The sequence below is a fragment of the Dama dama genome, chromosome 1, assembly GCF_033118175.1.
Source record: "Dama dama isolate Ldn47 chromosome 1, ASM3311817v1, whole genome shotgun sequence".
NCBI classification, from domain to species: domain Eukaryota; kingdom Metazoa; phylum Chordata; class Mammalia; order Artiodactyla; family Cervidae; genus Dama; species Dama dama.
Genome location: NC_083681.1, coordinates 20,732,819 through 20,760,529, shown reverse-complemented (window position 1 = coordinate 20,760,529; position 27,711 = coordinate 20,732,819). Strand labels below are relative to the sequence as shown.

At 38.8% G+C, this 27,711-nt stretch overlaps 1 pseudogene; it reads left to right on the top strand.

Moving 5' to 3' along the window:
- The first annotated feature begins 21,708 nt into the window (after positions 1-21,708).
- On the top strand, positions 21,709-22,670 carry LOC133044526 (heterogeneous nuclear ribonucleoprotein A1-like; annotated as a pseudogene).
- The last annotated feature ends 5,041 nt before the right edge of the window (positions 22,671-27,711 follow it).

The window sequence follows — 27,711 nt, the reverse complement described above, 5'->3', positions numbered from 1 at the left end:
AGGAAGTTTTAATTTCAAGGCTACAGTCACAATCTGTAGTGATTTTGGAGCCCCCCAAAAATAAAGTCTGCCACTGTCTCCACTGTTTCCTCATCTCTTTGCCATGAAGTGATGGGACTGGATGCCATGATCTTAGTTTTCTGAATTTTGAGTTTTAAGCCAACTCTTTCACTCTCCTCTTTCAGTTTCATCAAGAAGCTCTTTAGTTCTTCTTCACTTTCTGCCATAAGGGTGGTGTCTACTACATATCTGAGGTTATTGATATTTCTTCTGGCAATCTTGATTCCAGCTTGTGCTTCTTCCAGCCCAGTGTTTCTCATGATGTACTCTGCATATAAGTTAAATAGGCAGGGAGACAATGTACAGCCTTGACGTACTCCTTTTCCTATTTGGAACCAGTCTGTTGTTCCATGTCCAGTTCTAACTGTTGCTTCCTGACCTGCACACAGATTTCTCAAGAGGCAGGTCAAGTGGTCTGGTGTTCCCATCTACCTCAGAATTTTCCACAGTTTATTGTCATCCACACAGTCAAAGGCTTTGGCATAGTCAATAAAGCAGAAATAGATGTTTTTCTGGAACTCTCTTGCTTTTTCGATGACCCAGCTAATGTTGGCAATTTGATCTCTGGTTCCTCTGCCTTTTCTAAAACCAGCTTGAACATCTGGAAGTTCACAGTTCATGTACTGCTGAAGCTTGGCTTGGAGAATTTTGAGCATTACTTTACTAGTGTGTGATATAAGTGCAATTGTGCAGTAGTTTGAGATTCTTTAGCATTGCCTTTCTTTGGGATTGGAATGAAAACTGACCTTTTCCAGTGCTGTGGCCACTGCTGAGTTTTCCAAATTTGCTGGCATATTGAGTACAGCACTTTCACAGCATCATCTTTCAGGATTTGAAATAGCTCAACTGGAATTCCATCACCTCCACTAGCTTTGTTCTTAGTGATGCTTCCAAGGCCTACTTGACTTCACATTCCAGGATGTCTGGCTCTAGGTGAGTGATCACGCCATCATGATTGTCCAGGTCATGAAGATCTTTTTTGTACAGTTCTTCTGTGTATTCTTGCCACCTCTTCTTAATATCTTCTGCCTCTGTTAGGTCCATACCATCTCTGTCCTTTATTGAGCCCATCTTTGCATGAAATGTCCCCTTGGTATCTCTAATTTTCTTGACGAGGTCTGTAGTCTTTCCCATTCCATTGTTTTCCTCTATTTCTTTGCATTGATCACTGAGGAAGGCTTTCTTATCTCTCCTTGCTATACTTTGGAACTATGCATTCAAATGCATATATCTTTCCTTTTCTCCTTTGCTTTTTGCTTGTCTTGTTTTCACAGCTATTTGTAAAGCCTCCTCAGACAACCATTTTGCTTTTTTGCCTTTCTTTTTCTTGGGGATGTTCTTGCTCCCTGTCTCCTGTACAATGTCACGAACCTCCATCCATTTTTCATCAGGCATTCTATCAGACCTAGTCCCTTAAATCTATTTCTCACTTCCACCGTATAGTCATAAGGGATATTATTTAGGTCATAATCTGATTTCTGACATGCCTTCCAGACTGGATCATCTTTTACTCATGTTCTTTTTGATCTTTTCTGTGCATTATTTTCCTTTTTGCTTTGGAACTGCTGATACTGATGATACTTGTACACCTAAAGCTAAAAGTCATGTACTGCTTCTTGCTCCTATAGAATTATGATCACAGAATCAAAGAACAATGGTGGGTGCTACAAGGAGGTCTACTCATCCTATACTCTGCCCGTTACAAAAGTTCCCCTTCAGTCTCTCAGTCAGGATTGTTAAACCTCTGTGTCAACACTGTATCATGAGCCTGTCAGGTTTGGAAATACTAATCAAATTACAATAAATCAATTCTTGTGATGGGCTCACATTTCCCTTTTTCTAATATTTACACATTCATTTTCAGAATGTATGCAACCTTTCTGTCCTATCTAAGCCCTTTTTACACTGAATATGCTCATCCGTCTTCTTGATCCGGACTCCTCCACTTCTCCTTTATTTGACTTTTGTTATATCAGAATGTCCAAATTCTTCCCCATCCTGGTCACTCTTCAACATGACCTTCAAGCTTATTTATTGTGGCCCCAGCTATAGACTACAAGAATGTGTATCACCACATACTTTGCCATAGGGGTGTCACTTTGCAATCACAACTCTTAGAATTGGTTATAATGAGGAAATTAATGAGTCTAGTTTTTCCTATATGCCAGCATGATATAATAAGAGGAGGGAAAATGGCTTCTAGAACTAGTCTGATCTGTGTTAGTATTTCAACTCTGGTGTTTATCTTCTTGAGACCATGCAGACATTTCTTTACCACTTATAATTTCAGTTTCTTCTGCTGTAAAATGGAAGTATTAATAATAAGAATACTCAGCCATTAAAAAGAATTCATTTGAACCAGTCCTAATGAGATGGATGAAGCTGGAGCCCCTTATACAGAGTGAAGTAAGCCAGAAAGATAAAGAACATTACAGCATACTAACACATATATATGCAATTTAGAAAGATGGTAACGATAACCCTATATGCAAAACAGAAAAAGAGACACAGAAATACAGAACAGACTTTTGAACTCTGTGGAAGAATGTGAGGGTGGGATATTTCAAAAGAACAGCATGTATACTATCTATGGTGAAACAGATCACCAGCCCAGGTGGGATGCATGAGACAAGTGCTCCAGCCTGGTGCACTGGGAAGACCCAGAGGAATCGGGTGGAGAGGGAGGTGGGAGCGGGGATCGGGATGGGGAATACGTGTAAATCCATGGCTGATTCATATCAATGTATGACAAAACCCACTGAAATGTTGTGAAGTAATTAGCCTCCAACTAATAAAAAAAAAAATAATAAGAATACCTATCTCCTATAAGAAAAAACAAAAGTATGCTAAGAGCATTGAGAAGTGATAAATTGGGACTTTGTAAATAATTCTTGCTTCCACCATTTTCTCTCAGTTTGGGGAGCACAGAATAAAATGGCATACCCCTGGAACATCAAGGGGAAAAAAAAATCCCTAGCTTCTCCTATATTTCTGATCTTGACAGCAAAGTTCATGGTTAGTGGTTTTCTGCTCTTTCAGCTGATTTTCAGAGCCTTAAAAGGCATGTTCCTGGGTCTAGAGGTACCCCGTGATTGTTTCCCCACTTCTTATTCATGACCACTCATGCGAGTGCTGCATTTCACCTCGATGCAGATACTCCCTAGTTCTGTGGAAAATCACAGAGGGAATTACTTTCCATAGCTCATTTCTCTACTTCCCCCCATGTGATTGTTCTCAATAGGCATTAAGCACAAGGAAGAAGGATGACTGTCATTTCCCCTCTCACTTGATGAAACAGTATATGCTGCTGCCATGAGAACTGATCACTACAGGTAATAGAGGCAGTGTACCAGTAACTAAGTAATAATGGAATGACAGACTCAGCTTTTCAAATGACGGTGAGAGCCACCCTGGTTGTTTTCTTAAAGGAGGTGAGATGTAAATACTGTAGCACTTGTTTTGCATATCTGTGCTGAATCCAATACATTTTAAACTCAAGCCATTTCTTATTGTATATTTTCATGAATCAAAGTCTCATTCTTTCCAGAGACAATATAGCTTTAAATAATTGTGCATTATGTAAAAGGGAAGCTCTATTATTCTTTGCAGGCCGTTGTGGAGCGTGGTGAAAATTATTCCAGAGCTTCTGTTAAAGAAACAGTATCTGAAATGAGCCTAAATTCCCTTGCGATGAAATTTGCAAGCTATATAATATCAGTGAAATTTATTTGCTCTCCACCATCTCTTCTGCTGGGGAACAATGTAGAACTCCCTCTTTCAATTCAGAACAGATCTTGCTTACACTATGCCAGAATGGAGACTTTGAGGCCTGTGGTGGCCACATGGTGACTCTGGGACTTGTGCCAAAGCTGTGCCTGGCATGGGGCTTTGACAACACCCTGTTCGCTTGGGATTCAGGAAACAGGAGCAAGATGCATTTACCCTCAGGCTGTTCCTATGTGACACTAGCACAGTTAGTCAATAAAGTAAAAAATGTAGCCCTGCTGCTAACTTGGCAACAGGTTGTCTAAGCCCCTGTCACATTAGACCTGGACCTGGAAGATACTTGAAACAGTCATACGAACTATTGGGCACAGGAGGCTATTTTCTGACTGAATATATTGTCCCAGTGAGTTGAGTGCCTTGGTAATGTTCAATTTAAAATTATGGACAGACGGCTTTACACCACATGCATATTTTCTCCTGCCTGCTTTATCTTCTCGGTGTGAGGCAGAATAGGTTATGGACAGAATTATGTCTGAATCTTGACTCTAGTTTTGCCACTGAAGGGCTATAGGCAACTTGCTTAATCTGTCTGAACATCATTTTCTTAATCTGTAACATGGACAACATAGACAAAATGGTGTCTTTAGATACCTTCTCTTAGGTTTTGAGGATTATATATATATTATATATAACAATATGTATATATAATAATAGATAATTAAGAATGATATATAGACTGTCAAGAAAATTAATATATGTAGAAATATATAACATGCATATATATGTATCTATATATGTATATGTATGATACATATATATATATATATGCAAAAGACATAACAATATGCCTAGCACATAAAGGTATCCAATAAATTTTAATTCCCTTTCACATTCCCTTCTCAGATATTCAAAAATGAATTATAGTAAAGTCATATCATATGTGCAACTTATTTAACTGACCTCAGCTATATGCTCTCAGAAAAACGAAAGGAATGGGGTAGAGAGACTGTCATGTAAAAGTTTTCATTTTCCTTTTTTTAATACAAGGCAAAAATATGCACCACTGAAAATACTTGATTTCACATTTTCTCTAGCAGCAAGGGAATGGCCATGTTCTGTTGAAAACGCTCTCTGAAAAAATCCTTGAGGAGAGTATCTACATAGCCTCCCTGGAGAAGGTACTTTTCCTCTTAACCTTTTTGCGTTTCTTTCTTTTCTGTCTAGTGTGACTGTAAGGCCTGAACCCATGTCACCTTGAAACCACACAGCTCTAAGAATGAGGACAAAGGTCAACGTGTTAAGGACAGTGGAGTGAAGAGTTAAAGAACAGGTCTCTGGCTGTGTGGCTAAGCCCCGCAAAACCAGCTTTAAACTCTCTGTGGAGCTCTCCTTATTGTAATGAGCAAATCGGTTCCCATTTGCTTGCACTACTGAAATCTCTCTTGTGGTGGTGTTCTCAGTTGAGGCAAACACAGTTCTAACAGAAACAGTAGATGATTCCACCTGCCAGTCCTTTCAGTGACCATCTGCTCTGCATGAGACAGATCTGACTTTGCCTTTCAAAGTACATGCATCTCACTGGATTGCTGTGAGTCTAGTTTTTAAGGTTTCATATTTTTCATACAGCTTGACCCCAAACACAAGCCATAGTTCCTGGGGTGCTCATCTGAGAGCAGAATGTGTTCTGATACTGGAGGAAAGTCTGCTTGTGTTGGACTTGCTAAGCAGTGCAAGTTGCCTTCCCAAGGGAATTTTCATGGATAGTTATCTCCATGGGGAATTCTGGCATCATGCCCTGAGCCTAGGCCTAACTTTTGGGTAGGAAGTGGAAACAGTATGCCAAACTGGGGAGCTGAGTTGACAGTGGCTGGAAGCAGAGAACAAAGTTGAGGGGTCTGTGTGTATGTATATACACTTATCTGAATTCATCCAACCCTAAAGATGTTATTCCAAAATACTACACTAAAGTGAATTTTTCTTACAAGAAAAAAGGAAAAAGTAGAAGATATACTCTAATAAACTAAAAAAGCCAGTTATGTTCTTTTATGTATTAACATAAAAAGTAAACATTTTCAGGAGGTGGAGCCTGTGATTATATAATGATGTATCCTAAAATAAACAAAAACTGTTGCCGTAAATGCCCAGTGGTGCTGCAGAAAGCTTTAGTATATAATTTTCAACAGTGCTGTTTGCCACCTTCTGCACTGTAAGAATCCCTGATTAGTTCACTATATATACAGAATCTTTATACTAAAAACATTGGAAAAATTTCACTCTTCTAAACCTGAAATTTCTTTAAATTCTTAAAAAATTATTTATTGAAGATGATGTCTCCATATAGTTGCTTCTTCTAAAGCAATGTTTTTCAGATGGCAAGTTGATCCACATTGGTGGGGTGAGGGAAGGTGCAGCGCTCAGTCATGTCCGACTCTCTGCAAACCCAAGAACTGTAGCCCACCAGGCTCCTCTGTCCACAGGGTTTCCCAGGCAAGAATACTGGAGTGAGTTGCCATTTCCCATCCCAGGGCATCTTCCCCACCCAGGGATCAAACCTGTGTCTCCGGCATTGTCAGGCAGGGCCTTTACCACTGCACCACCTGGGAAGTCCGTCCACATTTAAACATGGAACATTTGGGTAGCTGTGATTCTCATTTAAGAATTAAATAGAATATAAAATCACAGGTATCAATAGTGAGTATTATTTCATGATTTTAATTTTGATGTTATATATATGTTTAGTGAATCACAGTGTTTAGTGAGTTCCTAACTTGAGATTTCCCTCAAGGTTTGAAAGCCAAACTGTTCCAGAGGGATCAATACACACCCAGATATAAGGCACCCTTTAGAGGTGGTGCCCAGCCAAATTACCAAGTTGGTTCAGTCGTGTCCGGCTCTTTGCGACCCCATGGGCTATAGCCCGCCAGGCTCCTCAGTCCATGGGATTTTCCAGGCAAGATACTGGAGTAGGTTGCCATTTCTTCCTCTAGGGGATATTCCCAACCCAGGGATCAAACCCAAGTCTCTTATGTCTCCTGCATTGGCAAGTGGAGTAGGATAGTAATTTGGAGCTGTCCAAATGCAGAGGATGTTTCAGGAAGCAAGAGGCATCAAGGATACTATGAGAGCATCTAGCATCTGATTCTACCCAGAGCAGCTGGGATTGCATACAGCCTGGAAATTACTATGGACATGAACAGCTGTTATCTAGAATGTCAGACCTAAAGCCTGCTTACTATTTGGCTCTTCCCTTTTAGTCATCTCAGAATAAGTTGTTAAATAGGGAGAGAGAGAGATCACGCTCTGTATCTGCTTATTATCTGGGAAACATTTGTTATTTTGTATCCATTTATGAATCATAGCTGGTAAAGGATCCGCCTGCAATGCAGGAGACCCTGGTCCGATTCCCGGGTCAGGAAGATCCCGTGGAGAAGGGATAGGCTACCCACTCCAGTATTCTTGGACTTCCCTGGTGCTTCAGCTAGTAAAGAATCTGCCTGCAATGCAGGAGACCTGGGTTCGATCCCTGGGTTGGGAAGATCCCCTGGAGAAGGGAACGGCTACCCATGCCAGTATTCAGCCTTGGAGAATTCCATGGGCTGTGTAGTCTATCGGGTCTCAAAGAGTCAGACAGACTGAGCGACTTTCACTTTCACTTTTCATGAATCACAGAGAACCACTACTTGCACATTAGATTTGATTCATTTGGAGACTCAACACTCAACACTTTTAACATGACATTGTAATTTATCCAAAAATCTTTAAGTTAAATTTATGAGTATTAAAAAGGTAAAATAAAACAAGTAAAGTAAACTTAAACAAAAACTCCAGTTCTATTAGACACAGAAATGGACTCCTAACACTAAGGCTTGGTATCTAAGCTTCATGGCTTAGTCCAGAATCGTAATTATATGATTTTTTAGACATAGGCTATATCATGAAAACATAATATTATTGATTATAATGCTAACTCATAATTATAAGTGGATGGAAAAAGTAAGCCCTTTAAAGTGATTAACTGGTGACTCATTCCTCAAATTTCTATCAGAAAATAATTCAGGACCCTGCTGTCACATATGGGACACCTAGTAACTGTGCTGAATTAATAATAGTACATTATCACATGTAGTGTAAAACTGTTTTCCACCCAAAACACCCCAAACATATTATTGCCTCTAATGCTAAGTTAGCATATCATGTCATAGTATGGCTTATTTTTTAAAAGAACATTGAGGTACATTTTTGGACTAAACCATGAAGTCTAGATACATCATCTTGAAGACAATGGTAGGATTCTATTTTGTTACAGAATGTGAATTGTTCAAATTTACCTCTGATAATTTATTTTACTTTTCTAGATTTTATAAATTTTGTCTGGACCTGTTAAATAATTTTTGAAGAATTATGCTATGAGGTAGTTTTAAATGTATTACGATTAGGATCAGAATGTCTGCTTTTTTCCTGGGCACTGCTTCAGTCTTCCTCACTGTCTTTGAGACAGGTACTTTTTTTGGGTTCTGTTTCCTCCTCTGCAAATTAATGTTAGTGTGATTCTTTACATCAAAGTTTTTAATTTTTGGCTCAAAAAACTTACTAACAAGAGAAAAAGTTCATTTTATCATATTAATGATTGAGACAAAGCAGGGATTTCATAGCCAAGTGTAAATAAAAAATGCTTTCTTAATTAAGGTGAATTATTGAGCTTTTAAGCATATGATTTCATGACTTTTGATAAAAGTAAACACTAGTATAACCAATATCTCTATACTCAAGGTTTAAGATATTCTCATAATTCTCAGAAATTTTCCTCTTTGTCACTGCTGGTCAACTCCCACAACCTATGGGCAACTACAGTTCTGACTGCTACCATCATTAATTGTTTTGCATAGCTTTAAATTTTATATAAATTGAATCATTAAAAATATAATATTTTATATCTGAATTCTTTCATATAAAATGATTTTGGGGGTATTGATCTATGTTATTGCACGTATAGCAATTCATATTTTTATCGCTGGGTGCTATTCTATTATGACAATTTATACTAAAATTGCTAATATATTACCCTGTACATGGGCATTAGGTTATTTCCTCTTGTAGTCTATTGTGAATGGACTATTATGAATAGTCTACTGCTATAATGTTATTTATACACATAATTTTGAGGATGTATTTTCATTTCTCTTAGGTAACTATCTAGGAGTGAAATTGCAGGGCCACTAGGGAGGAAAAATTTTAACATTGAAGATAGTGAAGGACAGGGAAGCCTGGCATGCTGCAGTTCATGGGGTCTCAAAGAAACATCATAAAAAACCTGCCAAATAGTTTTCCAAAGTAATTTTGATGTTTTATACAATCTTCAAAGGACTTCCCTGGTGGTACAGTGGTAAAGAATCCACCTGCCAATGCAGGAGACCCGGGTTTGATCCCTGAGTTGGGAAGATCCCCTGGAGTAGGAAATGGCATGGATGGAGGAGCCTGGCAGGTGCGGAAGAGTCAGACACAGCTTAACAACTAAACAACAATGATAAAAAATAATAAGAAGATAGACTGCAGTAAGTTAATGATAATTTCTAGAATAACCATAAAAACAAAACTGAATGAGACATACTTGATGATCCAAAAGAGAAAGACAAGAACATAGAAAAACTGAAAAATTTTAAGAAATTTTTTCTAAAAATTTGGTACACTAAAAGGCAAACCTGTCAGTAATTACACTGAAGCTTAATTACACATATCAATTAGTTGTCTATTGGAGAAAATGTATAGCATCTACAGTTAAGGAAAAAGATTGAGAATTATGTTTATAAACATTACATACAATGATCAAGATTGAGCTTAACCTCTAAACATAATCAACTAGAAAACAACTATAAAACAATGGTTTTCAGACTTTAATCAGGCAACTCAGACTGTGAATGAGAAAAAGGAAATAAAGTAAATCTTATGGTTACCCTGTGTTTCTGCATTGAGGAAATTTCTGGACCATGGCACAAGGGCGGGGGAGCATAAATGGAAACTGATTTATTTGTTTATTTTCTTAATATTATTGTTTTGTGAATGTTAAACCAGCCTTGCAATCCTAGGATAAACTTTTCTTGGACTCAATGAATTATTTTATTTCTTCTTAAAGAAGTAGCTTTTGGTTTTGTTGGCTTTATTATTTTTTCTTTGTGTGATTTGTTTTTTTCTAGTTCATTAATTTCATCTCAACTTTTATTATTTTCCATTTTCTATTTAGCTGTAATTGGCTTTTATTTTTTTAGGTTCTTAAAGTTTACAGTATACATCTTTAACATATCAACTTTTGTTCAAATGATAACATGCTATATTCATTATAGAAAAAAAAATCCTTACAATAGTTATACTTCTAATTCTTTTCTTCCAGCCTATGTCCTATTGATTTGACACATTTCATTTTTATATATATTATAAAAGCTAACATTGTTATCTTAGCCAATTATCTTATAAAGATATACAAACACAATAACATATGGTATATATTATATATTTAACTTAGTAGGTATTTCAGTGCTCCTTATTTCTTTATACAGGTTTGTAATTCCACTTGTTATAATTTTCCTTCTATCTGAAGAACTTTCTTTAATATTACTTGTGGTGTAGTTCTCTCAGAACTACACTTTTCCACTTTCTTATGTCCTGAAATTTCCTAATCTAACTGTCACTTCTGGATGATATTTTGCTGACTATAGATCTTTTCATCTTTCAGATTGATTTCAGCTCAGGGTTTCCCACTCAGTATTTAAGAAATACTGCTCTACTGTCTTTTGGTTTGCATTATTTGCAGTGAGAAATGTGTGGTCATCCCAATCTTTGTTCCTTAATGCATAATGTCTTTTTTTCTCAAGGCTGCTTTTACATTTTGTAAAAAATCATTCATTTTTAGTAATTTGATTATGATTATGATTTGATTATGTGTCTTCAATCCATTGTTTGACTTGTATTGTCTGTAGTTTTGATTTATTCAAGAGGGTATTTATGGTCCCTCTATATTTGATGTAAATGGAAATCCTCTCCTCATCAGATTTTCTGTTACCTCAATGGCTAGTGCAGTGCTCATTAAATGTTTGTTAAATGGAAGACTTTATGATGAAAGTATTGTCTTTTTATTTCTAGTATCAATAGTATGCGACATTTCCCTAAGAAGGAACTCTTGGAACTAAAAGTAGTATTAATTGCAGAATAAGACCCAAGAGCTAAGATATGCTTATACCAGTTGGTGCAATATTCAGACCTCATTAGGTAGGTGAGCTTCATAGAAACTGGCAAAGAATATTTCTGTATGCAAGATAAAGAGAAAGCCTTTTACTCCTCTGAGCAAAATTTTTATGGGAAAATGAGATTCATTAGTCTTGTTTTTTCTCCCTGTTTCATGTAAATAACAGTTATACATCTCAAAAACAAAGAAAAGGATGCAGAGCTAGATGAATATTTCCAGGATCTAGCACACAAAAATATGTAAAAAATAACAAAATGGGATTAGACTGTATTCAATTGCTGTACCATATTCTTCAGATACATGAAAGTCAGCTTATAAAAAGTACCAGTTCTCTTTAATGCTGTCTCTTCTCTCAGCCCTAGCGGCCTTTTCTATGTGAGGAGCCACTTTCAACATATTAAAATACGAAAAATAAATGAGATTTTATGTGTTTATAGAACTTGAGTTAAAATCATGGTCTAATCTTCTAACAAATCTTTCTTTCCATAGGGGGATTAGGTCAGTAGATGTGCTAATTTTGACTAAATTCAACCTTAGACAGTGAAGATTCAACAGGTCCAGTTACAAGCTGGGAAGCAGATCTGGAAACACGTCCTGTGTTTTGGTAGTAAGAAATATAGTGTTTATTTAGCTAGACCCTATAAGGATTTTGTCCTCATATTGCTAGAGAAACAATCAATGCTAATATTTGCAAAAAAAAAAAAAAAAAATCCAAATTTTACTTTTCTTGGTTACTTTGCTACATCTGGTCTCATACTTCCAAGAAGAAAGATATTTTATTACAACTCTTTGACTTTGAGCAAATAATATAAAAAGATATTTTAGTGTGTGTTGGGGGAACAGCCAGTTAAATGCCCATGGCAGGGCAAGATGGGCTTCCCGAGTGGCTCAGAGGGTAAAGAATCTGCCTGCAACGCAAGAGGTGCAGGAGATATGGGTTCAGTTCCTGGGTTGGGAAGATCCCCTGGAGGAGGGCACAGCAGCTCACTCTGGTATTCTTGCCTGGAAAGTCTCATGGACAGAGGAGTCCGGCGGGCCATAGCCCGTAGATGGTAAAGAGTCAGACATGACAGAAGCGGCTGAGCACACACATGCAGACAAGACAGCTGCTACTTATTTTTTCAAGTTAAAATTTGTAAGCCTCTTACCTTCAAAAGATCTTGGGGTTTTACATCTCTAGAAGGCTTATGGTACCACAGTATAACTCTCAGGAATTGTAGTTAGTACAGTCATGTCTCTCTCAAATTGTCAGTTACCTTTTTGGCTTGTGATTACAGACACGGCTTAAAACAGCTTGCTGGTCTGACTAAACCATCTAACTTTAGGATGTTAATTTCTTATACCTTCCATAGTTCATATCAGGAAACCGAGAGGCACTGTTCAGAAAAACTTGTTAGCTGACAAAATAAAATTAATCATTCTTTCTTTGGGCCTATTAAGGGAAGATCACACCTTCTGACTTCAGAATCTTCTGAGAATTGATCATGAAAAATGCTCAAAGAAAATGGTTTCTGACAATTATTGAGCTCACTTCTTTCTTGGTGTTCCAGCTGCAAAGCTTTTCCCAATTCATTAATTGTATAAATATTTCTTGCGTATTTTCTATATGGCAAGGACTTGACCTGGTACTCGTCGTCATGGCAGCAACAGACCTTGGCCCCTGCCTTTTCCTGCTTAAAATCTAATGGGAGTGTGATAGACAGTTTTTAAAAATTAATCAATTTCAGTTGCGACAAGTATTGTGAAGGAGAGCTGTAGGGTTCTGTGTAGTCTGAAAAGGAGGGAACTGACACAGTCTGATGGGGACTGGAGTGGGTGGTGGTCACAATCTCCCTAAAGAAATGCCATTTTTGTTACATTTTGTACAATGAGTAGGAGTCAGCCATATGACAAAGACTGAGGTTTTCCTTTCCCTCCAGTGCCACTGGCTGAAGTTGCCCCCAGGAAAAAAAATGGGTGCTATTCAACCATAAAAGAAGTTTCATGTACAAGGGAAAGATGGGGTCTGAGTATTTGATGTCATGGTCAGTCTCATTAGCAAACTGAAGGCTGAGCTCTATATTAAGCAGGAGAAGCTGGGAACAAAGGGCTATATGATTTCATTGTGTGCCCAGCACAAATGCAGAGCTCACGTAAATTTTCTCACTAATAATTTAAAAAGTATAAAGCAGGTAAAGTTACCTTCATTTGATCCACGAGAGAAGTCAAGCAGGGAGAGTTGAAGCCCTTGCTTCATATTCACGGGTGAGACAGAATTCACACTGATATCTCTGATTATTCCATGTTGCCTTCCAAGACTGCAAAGGAAATAGGGTATTTCATTAGGTCCTGGGTGTGACTGACTTGGTTAAAACACTTGAAAGAGAGTGATTGTCAAACGTTTGTGTATTTATTTATTGTGCTTCCTTCACTAAACTGGAAGATCTATCAAGACAGGATCATGTCTTCCTTTGTTCACTGTTCTTTACCCTGTGCCTTGTAGATTGTATGGCAAGTAGTGGACACTCCAAAGATACTTTTGCATAAACAGATGTAAGGACAAATAAGACAGTCTAGAAGTGGAGAAACATCTGTAAATAAGTAACTGTGATATAAAGTAAAAGATGATAATATTGGTAAAAGAAATTTATCCATAGAGCTCTGGGAGTTCAGAAAAAGGAGGCATCTCTTCTGACAGGAGGAATCATGAAATTCTTCCTGGCATGTGACTCAATCTTGAAAATGAATGAGACTTGGGAGAATATAGATGGGAACAAGAGTGTGCATTAAAAAAAAGGATGATCAAGTATACAAATATTGGGAGTCTAAGATTAAATACAGAGAGAAGTAGAAATTTAGTTTGACTAAAATATAACATAGTATGAAAGAATGTTCTGTAAGTTTAGACTTAAAACTCTAAACTCTAAGGAAACTAAAGTCTGGCTGGGAAGAGACGATGTGACTGCTAATTAATACATCAAAGGAGTGGATAAGATAGGCATTGTTTTGAACACACCACCCCAAAACTTAGTCTTAAAACAATAATCATTTGCTTAGCTCCTGGATTTGCAATTTGAGCAGGGTTTAGCAGAGAAAATTGATTTTATTAGCATTAATCAGTAGAGGGGTTCAGGAATGGGAGGGAAGGGTTGAATAATTAAGGGTAATTCACTTACATGTCTGAAGATGTTGATGTGAACTCATAATTGAGTTATCAGCACCTCCTCTGGGCCTATCAGTGGAAATGCCTATTTGTGGCCTCTCCATGTAGCTCAGGCTTCCTCACAACATGGTGTCTAGTTTCAAGTGCAAGCATCCAAAAAGGACCAAGTGGGAGGCATGTTGCCAGTTTACACCTTAGCCTCAGAAGTCACATAGTGTCACTTTGCTTGTAGTTACAGGGCCACTAAGAATCAAGGGGAGGGAACAAGACCCTTCTTCTCAATGGAAGGAGGGTCAGCATCACTTTGTAAGCAGAGCATCTGGGATGGAATATACTGGTGCAGCCATCTTTGAAAAACACAATTTAAAGGTGTGTTCTATTTTACGTCTGTTGGTACCAAGGGGTAAATTGAGCTATAAAAATATTTGTCCTTGCATCAGAGGAATATAAAATGTATAAGTGGCAGGGAATGGTGTGGGTGTATGTGTACATTGGTTGGTTGGGTGGCGAGAAAGGGGCATATACAATACCAGTAAGAATTCATATGTAGGAAGTGCTGGCTCAGGTCAGTACTGGTCATGCTATTGAGAGGAAGAATACACTCTTGTTTACTCACCAAACTGGCAGAAACAACCTTGCATATCTAAGACACTCAACTAAGATTTAGTGAACAATAAAATCTGTTGAAACAAAGAAGGCATAGATCTGTATCAATCAGATTTTAAGAATATGTTGAGAGAGTGTTACTTGCTATTCAGTAGACCAGATTCAATTTTGCCCAACTTTTGGAATGCCAGTCAAAGCTATGCTTTTTCCAGTAGTCATGTATGGATGTGAGAGTTGGACTGTGAAGAAAGCTGAGCGCCCAAGAATTGATGCTTTTGAACTGTGGTGTTGGAGAAGACTCTTGAGAGTCCCTTGGACTTCAAGGAGATCCAACCAGTCCATCCTAAAGGAAATCAGTCCTGGGTGTTCATTGGAAGGACTGATGATGAAGCTGAAACTCCAATACTTTGGCCACATGATGTGAAGAACCGACTCATTGGAAAAGACCCTGATGCTGGGAAAGATTGAAGGTAGGAGGAGAAGGGGATGACAGAGGGTGAGATGGTTGGATGGCATCACTGACCTGCTGGACGTGAGTTTGAGTAGGCTCACAGATGGATGATGGACAGGGAAACCTGGAGTGCTGTAGTCCATGGGGTCACAAAGAGTTGGGCACAACTGAGCGACTGAACTGAGACTGAGACTGGAATGCCAGGTCAACATCCCTAACCTCATTTTTACTCCAGAGTCAGATAGAAAATGTAGCATAGCAAAATTGCTTATGGAAAGTGAAAGTGAAGTCTCTCAGTCATGTCCACCTCTTTGTGACCCCATGGACTGTAGCCTACAACGTTCCTCTATCCATGGGATTTTCCAGGCAAGAATACTGGAGTGGGTTGCCATTTCCTTCTCCAGGGGATCTTCCCAACCCAGGGACTGAATCCGGGTCTCCCGCGTTGTAGGCAGACGCTTTACCGTCTGAACCACCAGGGAAGTCCATACTATTGCTTATATCGTTACTGTTTTCAAGTATTTACCCTGTAGTTTCAAATCCATATGATTGTTTTCCTGTGGTAGTTAAGTTCAGTCCAATGTATGTGAAATTCATAATTCTACTTAAGTTACTTAATTCCTTTAATTTCCATATTATCTCCAAATTTCTTTTTCTATCCCTTATGCTCTCTCTTAATTCTTTCTAATGTAAGCAGAGCTGACAGCCAGACGCATCAGAAGAATCCTCACAGGTCTGGTAGAAATCAAACCAAAGAAAGGAAAAAGCAACTGAATGAGTGTGTATGTCAGGTGTGGACAGAACTGGGGCAGAGGTGTGTATGAAGGTGAGCAGGGACCAAGAAAAACTGTGCTGGTAAGAGAAGTCGGTGGGGAGGAAGCATCTCTGAGATGTCTAGTTTCTTGACAGCCGGAGTCTCTGTGCACTGAAGCAGGTTTAAAACAAGTATATCAGAAAAATCCCATCTCTGTGAATGGAAACAATTTTGGCTCCACACAGAGTTCAGATGGGTTCACATTCTATTCAGGCCTTGTCTTTATTATGCTCCTCAGCTTTCACCCCGCAATTGAGGCCTCTCTCCTGGTTGGACTGTCCAGCCCTCGTGGCTGTACTCAGCCGTCAGCAGCAACTAGCTGCTGTCTAGGAGCTTACCCTGCCTCAACAAGCGGCACAGAAATCACTAGTCCTCCCACCTGAGTAGAGATTGGCCTCTACACAATGATCTCTTTATTCTCTTTGTGCCTGTCGGGCAAGACTTAGCGACCAAAACAACAACAACAGCAACGGCTATGCTTTACAGTCTGTTTCTCGTCAGACACTTTTGGCTGATGAGAATTAATTTGTAAAATGAGATGTATTTTTCATCTGTCTTTTCATATAAACCTTTAGTCTAAATTCATTTAACAGATGCATTAGTATATGTTTCTCTCAGGAGGAAGCTAAAAACAAGGGTAAATACAACATAGTTTGAAGAGGCATTAGAGCCGAGCATGGGATACTGTGAAAACCCAGAGGAAAACAGAGAGGGGCGTGGAAGTGACACAGGGAAGATTTCATGGAAGAAAAGGCAGTAAGGTCATAGACTCAGGATAAACAATTTCTGACACAGAAATGCAAGTCATGTGTGTGGCTGTTTTCTCTGACGACTGATAATGCACAATGACAGTTATGCATTATTGCTGGCCTGACACATCTTCTCCTGCAGCTATGAATGCATCACTATACCTGAGAGGACTTCCACAATCCATCTGTTCTCCAAATTTGCTGAGGACAAAGAACCCTCTGCAGCCATGGGAGCATTTGATAAGGACACAGTTTGAAAGCTCAGCAAATAAGCAAATAATCATCATTTTGTCTCTTACATAGAGTGGAAACAAAACCTAGTGTGCAGGGTTGGATGCTTGCTGGTCTAAGGAAACCACACTGTGATGAGTTCGTCCCTGTCCCCACCTCATAAAGTGGCATGTGGATTGTGGGATGAGAATCAGTGATGAATTTCTGGTTTAGCATCGGAGGGAGAGAAGGAGCCAGCTATATCTGACTTCAATGAGTGCAGTGATCAGGAACCCTGCTCTGGCCCTGAGCTTCTTGGGGAAACTACTGGCGCATCTAGGATTGGGGAAGAAGTAGAATGGAGATGGGGCAGAAACCTACATGGTAATTCATGGTGGCTGCAAAGGCTTAAATCCTTCAATAATGTGAACTACAATTTCCTAAGGATGCTCTACCAAAAGGCAAAAAGTAAAAATTTCCCACAGGAATAGTGTATTATTCTCCTTCTCCCTAAAATCATCACCCTTCCTTCAATCTCCACTGTGGCCACAGGGGAGGACTTTGGAGCCTGGCTCCTGATCTTTCCTGGGTTGGCCAAAGTTATGTGAAAGAGCCTTTTACTAGAACCAAAGTAATTAGAGTCTGTCAGGGCTGGTGCACTGGGAAGACCCAGAGGGATGGGATGGGGAGGGAGGGGGAATCAGGATGGGGAACACATGTAAATCCATGGCTGATTCATGTCAATGTATGGCAAAAACCACTATAATATTGTAAAGTAATTAGCCTCCAACTAATAAAAATAAATGAGAAAAAAAAAAAAGTGCCCCTGTCCTGGCACTCATTAATTCATTAGCCCTATAAACACATTTAGAAGAATAAACTCAGAGAAGAAGTTGCCAGGAGAAGAGAGATCATAAAGAAAGGCATGAAAACAGATGAATTAAAATAATGGAAACTGTAGGAAAATAAGGACCCAGAGGAAGGGTCCTTTGGAGGGAAGGCAGACAGATCAGAAAGTGGAATTCAAATGCAGACTCCTTCCCAGGGAGCATCAGGAGGGCTCTGCTCTCTGAAGCAGGGGAGACCCTGCTAGTCAGGAAAGTTGAGAAAGGCAAAGCTGAAAGTTTATCAAATGCATACTCAACTGGATATGTCTGACCTTGGCAGCTTGATTTCACTACCTCAGGCACAAGGAGATTGGCCAGGGAATGTAAAAGAAAACCACAATCAGAGGTGAGAGAATTTTCATCTCATCTCCTCTAATTATTAGCCATGTGGGCTAGAATGGCTGAGCCTCTTTCCTTGTCTGATCAGGAATTTCCTCATTATGCTCTCTCTGCCTTCTCCACTGATCACAAGACTTCAGTGGCAGCGCACAGGAAAGCATTTTTGGTAAACTATAAGAAGATGTATGAGAAAGGCATCAGCATTAATAGCATTATCCACTATTTCTGTGAAAAGACAACTCAAATGTAGGATGATGGGTCAACAGATTAATCTTCATATACTCTATTGAAAGCAAAATCTGACACCTAATTTGAGATATACTTTTTTCTTTCCTTAATAGAAAGAAAGGAGAAATGTGGAGGATGGTTCTTTTGGAAGATTTGCCTGTACTCTTAACTAATTTCAGACTTCAGCTTCAAAAGCAGTGAGTTGTTTCATTTAATCAGCAAGAAAGCATATCCCACAAAAGTCAGCTCCCTGAAGGGGAAGCTGCTCAAACACCGTTTCCATGGTTGCCGCTGTAACAATATTTTTTTACTGAACTAAGCATTGCTAATTTTAGCCACAGATTATCTGGAAAGCAAGGAAGAAATAGATGAAAGGCAATTTTTACCTGAGCCACACTGAGCCTCTGAGAACCTTTACTGAGAAAGAGATGCTGCTAGAAAAAGCAACTACGTAACTCCAAAGCCTTGGGGACATTTGTCAACTGCTCTCCATCAGCCCCTGGAAGAAGGAAGGAGGTACCATTTTTCTAATTTAGGAAGAAATTGAAACTCACTGGTGAAATGATTTTATTCAAATTATCACAGCTTGTATAAGAAAGCAGAATATCACCCCAGCGACCTTAATTCCCAGCCTGGCCTCTGGTCCCAGTTCCTTCTGTTAATGGTATGATATCTGCTTAGAGAGCTAAGCTATTTTGGATGCTGGTTTCAGTAAGCTGTCTCATGAAGAGATTCCCCTAACCACTTCCCCCCCCAAAAAATCTGAATTAAATGAACTGGAGGTAATGTCTGCAACAGGCCACCTTGATTTTGAACAAGACATTAAGGTAAACAATAGCTATAGATAGACTCTGTCCCATTCATAAAGAGTCAGAGATTGCTTAAATAAGTGACTTAACATAGCTACAAAGGAGTCATAGAAAGGCAGATACACCCCTTACGAGTTTAGCTGCTGCATCCTCCACAGGCAATAAACCCTCAGGCAACAAGAATTTTTCAAACCACATTTGGAGATGTCCAGATATCAGAGTAGGGTACAAAAATAGTCCCTGCATGATCTCTAAAAGAGGAGGAATGGGGCTTAGACAGCCACATCAGGCCCCAGTGGGTGTTGTCTAGTTTCTTTATCAGAAAGTGAAAGCAAACATGTAAGGATTGCTGTTATGGCCTAGTAGAAGTCCTGATGGGTTTTCAGGCCCAGGTCCCCCAGGCTCACTCTCTTGGGGTTGGTGGTTGCAACTCTGAGGGTGAGATGTAGTCAAGGAAGGATTTCAGCAAATTTTAGGATATTCTCTTTTCTCTTCCTTCATTGAATCCTTCCTTCAGACCCTCATTCATACTAAGGAATAGAAAACTAATAAAAGTAGTATTAACATGCAGGGAATTTTTCTTATGAATCTAAGCCAGAAGCTAAAGAGAACTATTGGTGATCGTAGCACCATGTGAGGAAAAAAAAAAAAAAAGAAAACTTTTTGAAAACTCTTCTAAGACACAGACTGACTTCTGTAGCAGGAAACCTGGCAGGCTGTTGGGAGAGATGGAAAAAGAGAGACTGTCAGAAGCTGCCCTCTCCCAGGGATCTCTCATGATCCAGGGAAATTCTGATCTGAGATTCCTAAGGAATTCCACAAGATCACCCCAGAGTTGAATTACATTCCATAAAGCAAGGCTGGAGAATATTCAAATGTAATGTCTAGGCTGGCCTTGTCCCTGAATGCATTTATTCCCCCAATTTTTTCTTGTTCCAGGGTGTAATGTAATGCCACAGATGGGGATCAGATATCCAGCTCAGAGTGTGGTAGAGTCCAAGGAAAAATTCTTCCTGGAGGAAACAATTTCTGAGTAAAGGCTTTAAGAATTAAATTGTTGATTCTTTAACAGGTTAATTTGGGGGGAAAGGAAAGAGAAAACATTCCAGGAAAAAGGACTATCAAAAACTAGGGTATGGGTGTTTTATTTATTTTATGCTTAAATACTATTTCAATATAAAAAAGAGTGAAATCTTGCCATTTGTGAGGATGAAACTTGAGGGCATAATGCTAAGTGAAATAAGTCAGAATGAGATACCACATATTCTCACTTACATGTGGAATTAGAGTTATAAAAGCAAGCTCATAGATACAGAGAAGAGATTGTCAGTTGCCTAAGGTGGGGAGGTGAAGTATGGGGTGGGGTAGGGGTGAGTAAAATGGCAAATGATGTCAAAAGGTACAAATGTCCAGTTATAAAATAAGTCATGAGGAGGTAATGTATAGCATGGTGACCATGGTGAACAATATTGTATTGAATATTTGAAAGTTTCTAACAGAGTAGATCTTAAAAGCCCTCATCACACACACATCAACTGTTTGTAAACTATAGAAAGTGAAAGTGAAATTTGCTCAGTTGTGTCCGACTCTTTGTGACCCAAGGACTATGCAGTCCATGAGATTCTCCAGGCCAGAATGTTAGAGTGGGTAGCCTTTCCCTTCTCCAGGAGCTCTTCCCGACCCAGGGATGGAACCTAGGTCTCCTGATATTGCAGGAGGATTCTTTACCAGCTGAGCCATCAGGGAAGCCCTTTTAAACTGTATGCAGTGTTGAATGTTAATTAGACTTATTGTGGTTATTATTTTGAAATATATAAAAATATTCTACCACTACTTTGTATACATGGAACTAATATAATGTTATATTCCAGTTAAACCTCAATTAAGAAAAACAACAACAACAACAAAAAAAATAGGGTATGGGAAACAGTGTGGGAGGGAGCCTTAAAGGCTTCTTCAAGGCCTCCAAGCCTGAAGTATAGCTGGCTCATATGGCATGTGGTGTGCCCTGCAGAAGAACTAGGATAATGTCTATAGGAAGCAGGAGCCACTGGGAATTGTAAGCCAAAGGATATCATGATAGCTTTAACATGATAGCTAACATGATAGGCACAGAGAAAACTGTAGCTGTGGTGTAGAGAACAAATTTGAGGGAGCAAATCTGGGAGCAAGTCACTGTCATAGACACCTTCTTTTCATGTTTCATTGCTTCCTTTACTGTCTTTTTATTGTTTAGCTTTTGTTGTATTAACACATACAATTTTTAAATAAAATGGAAAAATAATTATTATAAAATGTTGGTAAGTTAAAAAGTAGGATAAAAAATTTGAGGTACAGTTTGATCTCAACCATGTACATACACAAATAAAAATTATTGGAAGGTGCTTTTCTGCCCATGGAGGCAGCCGGGAAAGCATTGTTGAAGTCTTTCCCGCTTGTCCACTGCCATCATGTCTAAGTCAGAGTTTCCCAAAGAGCCCGAACAGCTGTGGAAGCTCTTCATCAGAGGATTGAGCTTTGAAACAACCGATGAGAGTTTGAGGAGCCATTTTGAGCAATGGAGAACACTCACAGACTGTGTGGTAATGAGGGATCCAAACACCAAGCGCTCCAGAGGCTTCGGGTTTGTCACATACGCCTGGTGGAGAAGGTGAATACAGCCATGAATGCAAAGCCACACAAGGTGGACGGAAGAGTTGTGGAACCAAAGAGGCCTGTCTCAAGAGAAGATTCCCAAAGACCTGGTGCCCACTTAACTGTGAAAAAGATTTTTATTGGTGGCATCAAAGAAGACATGAAGAGCATCACCTGAGAGATTATTTTGAAGAGTATAGGAAAATTGAAGTGATTGAAATCATGATTGACTGAGGCTGTGGCAAAAAGAGAGCCTTTGCTTTTATAACCTTTGATGACTATGACTCCACAGATAAGACTGTTATTCAGAAAATACCACACTGTGAATGGCCACAACTGTGAAGTGAGAAAAGCCCTGTCTAAGCGAGAGATGGCTAGTGCTTCATCCAGCCAGAGAGGCTGAAGTGGTTCTGGAAACTTCGGTGGTGGTCGTGGAGGTGTTTTCGGTGGGAATGACAACTTTGGTCGTGGAGGAAACTTCAGTGGTCGAGATGGCTTTGGTGGCAGCCATGGTGGTGGCGGATATGGTGGCATTGGGGATGGATATAATGGATTTGGTAATGATGGGAGCAATTTTGGAGGTGGCGGAAGCTACAATGATTTTGGCAATTACAGCAATCAGTCTTCCAATTTTGGACCCATGAAAGGAGGGAACTTTGGAGGCAGAAGTTCTGGCCTCTATGGTGGGGAAGGCCAATACTTTGCCAAACCACGAAACCAAGGTGGCTATGATGGTTCCAGCAGAAGCAGTAGTTATGGCAGTGGCTGAAGGTTTTAATTACTGCTAGGAAAGAAAGCTTAGCAGGAGAGGAGGGTCAGAGAAGTGACAGGGAAGCTACAGGTTACAACAGATTTGTGAACTCAGCCAACAGTGGTGGCAGGGCCTAGCTGCTACAAAGAAGACATGTTTTAGACAATACTCACGTGTTTGGGCAAAAAACTCGAGGACTGTACTTGTGACTAATTGTATAACAGGTTATTTTAGTTTCTGTTCTGTGGAAAGTGTAAAGCATTCCAACAAAGGGTTTTAATGTCATTTTTTTTTTTTTTTTGCACCCATGCTGTTGATTATTAAATGTAATAGTCTGATCATGATGCTGAATAAATGTCTTTTTTTTTTTTTTTAGTGTGCTGTATAAAATTAGTCTACTCTGAAACCATTTTGGTAAACTACCCCAACAGTGTAATGTTAGAATTCCTTCAGGGTGATGCCAAGTTCCATTTGAAGTTTATTTACAACCAGCTTTGGTGGAGAAGCTATTGTCCTCAGAACATTGGGGTAGTTGAACTGACAGTTACTGTGTTGTGACTTGGAGTTCACCATTAAAAGGGTCACCCATGCAAAGTCAAGCAGGTTTTTTTTTTTTTGGTTATTAATGATTGTTGGCACATCCTATGAAACATAACTAAATTGAATTATGGTACCAGATAAAGTTATAGATGGGAATGAAACTTGGGTATCATCCATTATAATGTGTACTCAATAAAAGATTTAATACCCTCTTTAAAAAATTATTGGATGGAAATACATCAAACTTTAATCAGGGGCTAAGCATTTATCTTAAGAAAATATTCAGCTGGATACAGGGGGCTATGTTTAAGAATGTTCACTTTTATTATAATGAAAAAGTAGAAGCAAATTAAATATTTATTAATAAGACAAGTCCAAGATACTATGATAGATCTAAAATCTATACATATACACATTTTATTGTATGCTAATAATGTGAAAATATGCAATAAATATAGATATATGCAAAAGGAAGCTTCCAAAAATTATAGAACATGATCTAAAATTTATGTATTTATATATGTATATTGTGAGTATGTACATGTGTGTTGTTGTGGGAAGTATTTATATATTATTGTAAGTAAGAGCATAAGCTCAAATCGCAAACAGTAGCAATGTACCAATGAGTAAGTTTTCTATCCCTTCTGTTCCTGTTTCTTTATTCCTAAAATAAGGCTAATAACAACAATAACAATACCTTCTTCATAGGTTTATGATGATGATGATTAAATAAATTAATATATATAAAGAACATAAGAAGTGCCTAGCATTCGCTTATGATAATAATTACTGTCATTAGTTATGCAATAAAAATGTGAGGGAAAAAGGCATGCTAAAATATTTTCAACATTCAGCCTCCAGGATATTGGTTTTGAGTGATTTGTATGCATTTTATTTCATATTACAAGTATTTTATAAAAGCCTTGGGTTAACTAATGTTCAAGGGGAAAATGGAGTGGTCTATAGGGCCATTTAGTAAAAAAGACTTCTAAAGTAGGAATACAGATGCTGGTTTGTGAAGTCCCACCTCTAACTCACTCCATGAGTGTAATCTTGGTCTGACCATAGGACAGATCTCTCTGAGTCTGAGCTTTCCCATCCACTGGAAGTGAATAACCACGCTCTTCCAACTATCTTATAGTATTACTGGAAGATAATATATGGAATAATTCCTGGAAGATAAGACAATGAATGTGAAAGTTCACTGTGAGTTATAAAATCCAGTAACATGCAAGGATTTCTTAATAAAGGAATTTCTTCACTGACTCTATTTCTCATTTCTCTGCCTGCAAATTGCAGGTCTCCTCAATGCAGGGGTCATGCTTACTGATTAGGTAATTACTGTAGAGTTTGCAGCCTTTAAAAAAGCAAAGGACTGTTTGGGATACATCATAGTTTTGCGAATCAGCAGCTTTGGATTATTCAGGGAAAGTCCATATTATTTTGGGTTATCCTGTCATTTACTTCCCTGCGTCTCTTTCCTGTTGCCTACCTTTGCTTATTTTATTACTCATTAGTAGTTGGTTGTGAGGTAAAAAGGAAACTAGAGAGGAATGAAGCACAAGCCATAACGCAATGCAACATTTTAGTGAAAATAGCATCAGTGAGGGAAGATGCTGCAACTTGCTGTGTTTTTATGAAGGAGATCCAGTTAATCTGTGACTTTTGTTGGTTCTTGATATGACACTGGGGCAAAGTGTATGCAACCTTCCACCCACTCAGAGATGTGGTGTTGTTGCTGAAGGCTGAAGAAACTCCTTAGTCTTAAGAATGAATGAGATTTCAGGTTTGATTATAATTCTCATGGCTATGCTTGGAGTTGAAAACATCTTCTCCCAGAAGAGTGGAAATACCCTCAGTCCCTGCTGACACTCCATTATATATCACACCTGAGATCTTATAAACCTGGCTAGAGTTGCAATACTACCTTTCCATGACAGAAGGCTCTTCCTATATCTGACTTGAGGAAAATATGGATTCCTATCCTGGAAGGATAGGAAAGAACTCCAGGGACTTGTATTCCTTCAGGACATTCTCTCTCTTCCTCATCTCCTTCATCAACTCCCTTCTCTTTGGCTGGTTGTCCTTAAGCCCCATGGCAACAAGCATCACAAGAATTTTTTTAAATAGTTTAAGCCTTATAACCAGAGGAGAGGGTTCTTGCCTCTCTGAAAAAATAATTCTTTTTTGGAGGGACCTTTGTTGGTCAGTATGGTTGTTGACCTTCAAAGAACTGTGACTTTAAGATATGTCCTATCTTCTCCATGGTTTTACTAATGCATGTGTAATAAAAGTGTGTGATACATATGTAAATAGATACATATAAATGATTAAAGAACAGAAATTTAGTAAGACAACAGGAGGAGAGACTTTAGCCTCACTTGCTTTCCATGAGGGGCTGGGAAAATTTCTGAGTGAGACACAGAATTCTGTCTCTTTCAATTTTCTTGACTAATGGCAGGAAATACGGAAACATATTGAAGTCCTATCTGAAGATTATCAATACTGGTTTCATCTGTGTATTTTAAAATTTAAATTAGACATTTTATAAAAATTCTTCCAAAGCTCAAGATCAGTAATTCTTAACTAATTCTGATGTTGAATGTATAAAAGTGTCATTTAAATAAACTCATTCAGAAAAGTACCTGAGCCAGGTGGGTGCAGCTAATATTAAACTTCTGTGCTCACAGAATACAGTGTGAATGACACTTGGAGCTGTACAACATGACAGCCTTGTGTGCGTTGGGGAGGTGGATGTATTTGCAGATATGGTAAAACTGCAAGTTGCCTACCCAATGTCCATTTCGTCTTTTTTTCCCTACTAATAACATGCTGGTTTTCCTTCTGGGTTATAGAATGTCCAGCTAAAAAGAAACGTTTGCCTGGTAGCTTGATGTCAGTGGGATATTAACAAAAGTTACTGGTAGAGTATCTAGGAAAACTCCATTGCTCTCCATCCTTTCTTCTTTCCTGGATATGGGTATGATAGCTGGGACTCCAGCAGCCAATCTGAATGCGTAAAAGACATGGGAGTGATGGTAGACAAGAAAGACAGGAAGTACTTGGGTCCTGAAGACCCTGGAATGAAGTGATTATACCTGCCTTAAATTGTCCAATCTCTATACCATTTTTAAAAGTGAAATCTGCTTTTTTATGTAAGGCCATAGATGGTTTGGATTTTCTCATTTATGTACCTGGTTAAAGAGTGACTCTTATAGAACAGGTGTTGGGCAGGAGGTTTGGATGGAAAACCAGCAAGTTCAGAAAGATCCTCACAAGGCTAAATTCTCTGATACTTCTGGAATAGTTATGTGACAAGCCTGCCAGATATGAATGATATCCTAGGTTTCTCGAGAGTCAGGCATAGAGGGAAGGCAGAAATAGAACTTAGGTATCCTGGCCACTGCTTTCTCTATGAGCTCCACACTCAGGTATAAAACCAAGTTGACCCTGTGAAATCAGAAAAGTGATTTTTGGTGCTTCCCAGCCTTAGTACTGGTCTGAGAACTATAGGGCATGTGTTATGGGACAGTAAGAATAAAAAAAGTATGTTCTTAGAGCCAGGTACATGGGGTTCAAACTTTCATTCTTCCATCTACTAACTGTATGGCTTTGGACAGTTATTAACCTCTCTGAGACATTTTCCATGTCTGAACATGGAGATAATAAAAGCTTTCACCGGGTTTCTAAGTGGACAAAAAGTCTAGATTTTATGAACATCTGAGATGAGACTTTGGACTGCTGTGAGGACAGTAAGTGAGCCAGGAGCAAGGAGAACCAGTTTTGAGCACACAAAAGTCCAAAGAGCAAGTCAGAGAGAAGTTAAAAGCCCAATGTTCTGGGACCACTTTTGTGTGTTAAGCTATAAACACATAAACTCAATACAATGGAAAACCCAGACTGTTAGACTCCAGGCTCTAGTCATGTCAAAAATTAGGGCACTTTTCTCCCATAGAGAGAAAGCAGTGAGAGATAGGGGGAAAAAAAAAAAAAAAGCTATTTTCTCATCCTTCTGAGAATTCTGAGAGGTCAATAGTTCTTATTTTATGGGACGAAGCAGAAAAGCAAGAAAAACTGGATAGTTGTTTGCCCTATATCTGGCTTTCAGGGTTGGAATGAGGATTAGGTTATATAATCAAGTATAGTTTCTAAAAAGCCATGCATTTTTATAACACAAAAATCTTGAAAAGCAATTTGACTGTAGCAAAAATAGAGGACAGCATCATTGTCTTATAGGCTGTATTGTCACTTGGCTCCCCTTTATCGAGGAACAATCCACTGTCCTTTCTCATAGCCTACTTTCATCTCGAAAGCTGAACGAGGGCAAAGGAAGACAAAAGCAGGGGAAGTGAGAAGAATGGAAAGGCTGTAGGCTGGCTTCTTCAAGTTCACCTCTTAATCTCCTGTATGGATGCTCACGGTTGGGAAGAAAATAAAAAGCAGTGAAGGCCACTGATTCACCTTAATCTTAAATCTTATATCAGAAAAGCTTTCAGAGGGAAAAAAGAAAGACTTAAATGAAATCTCT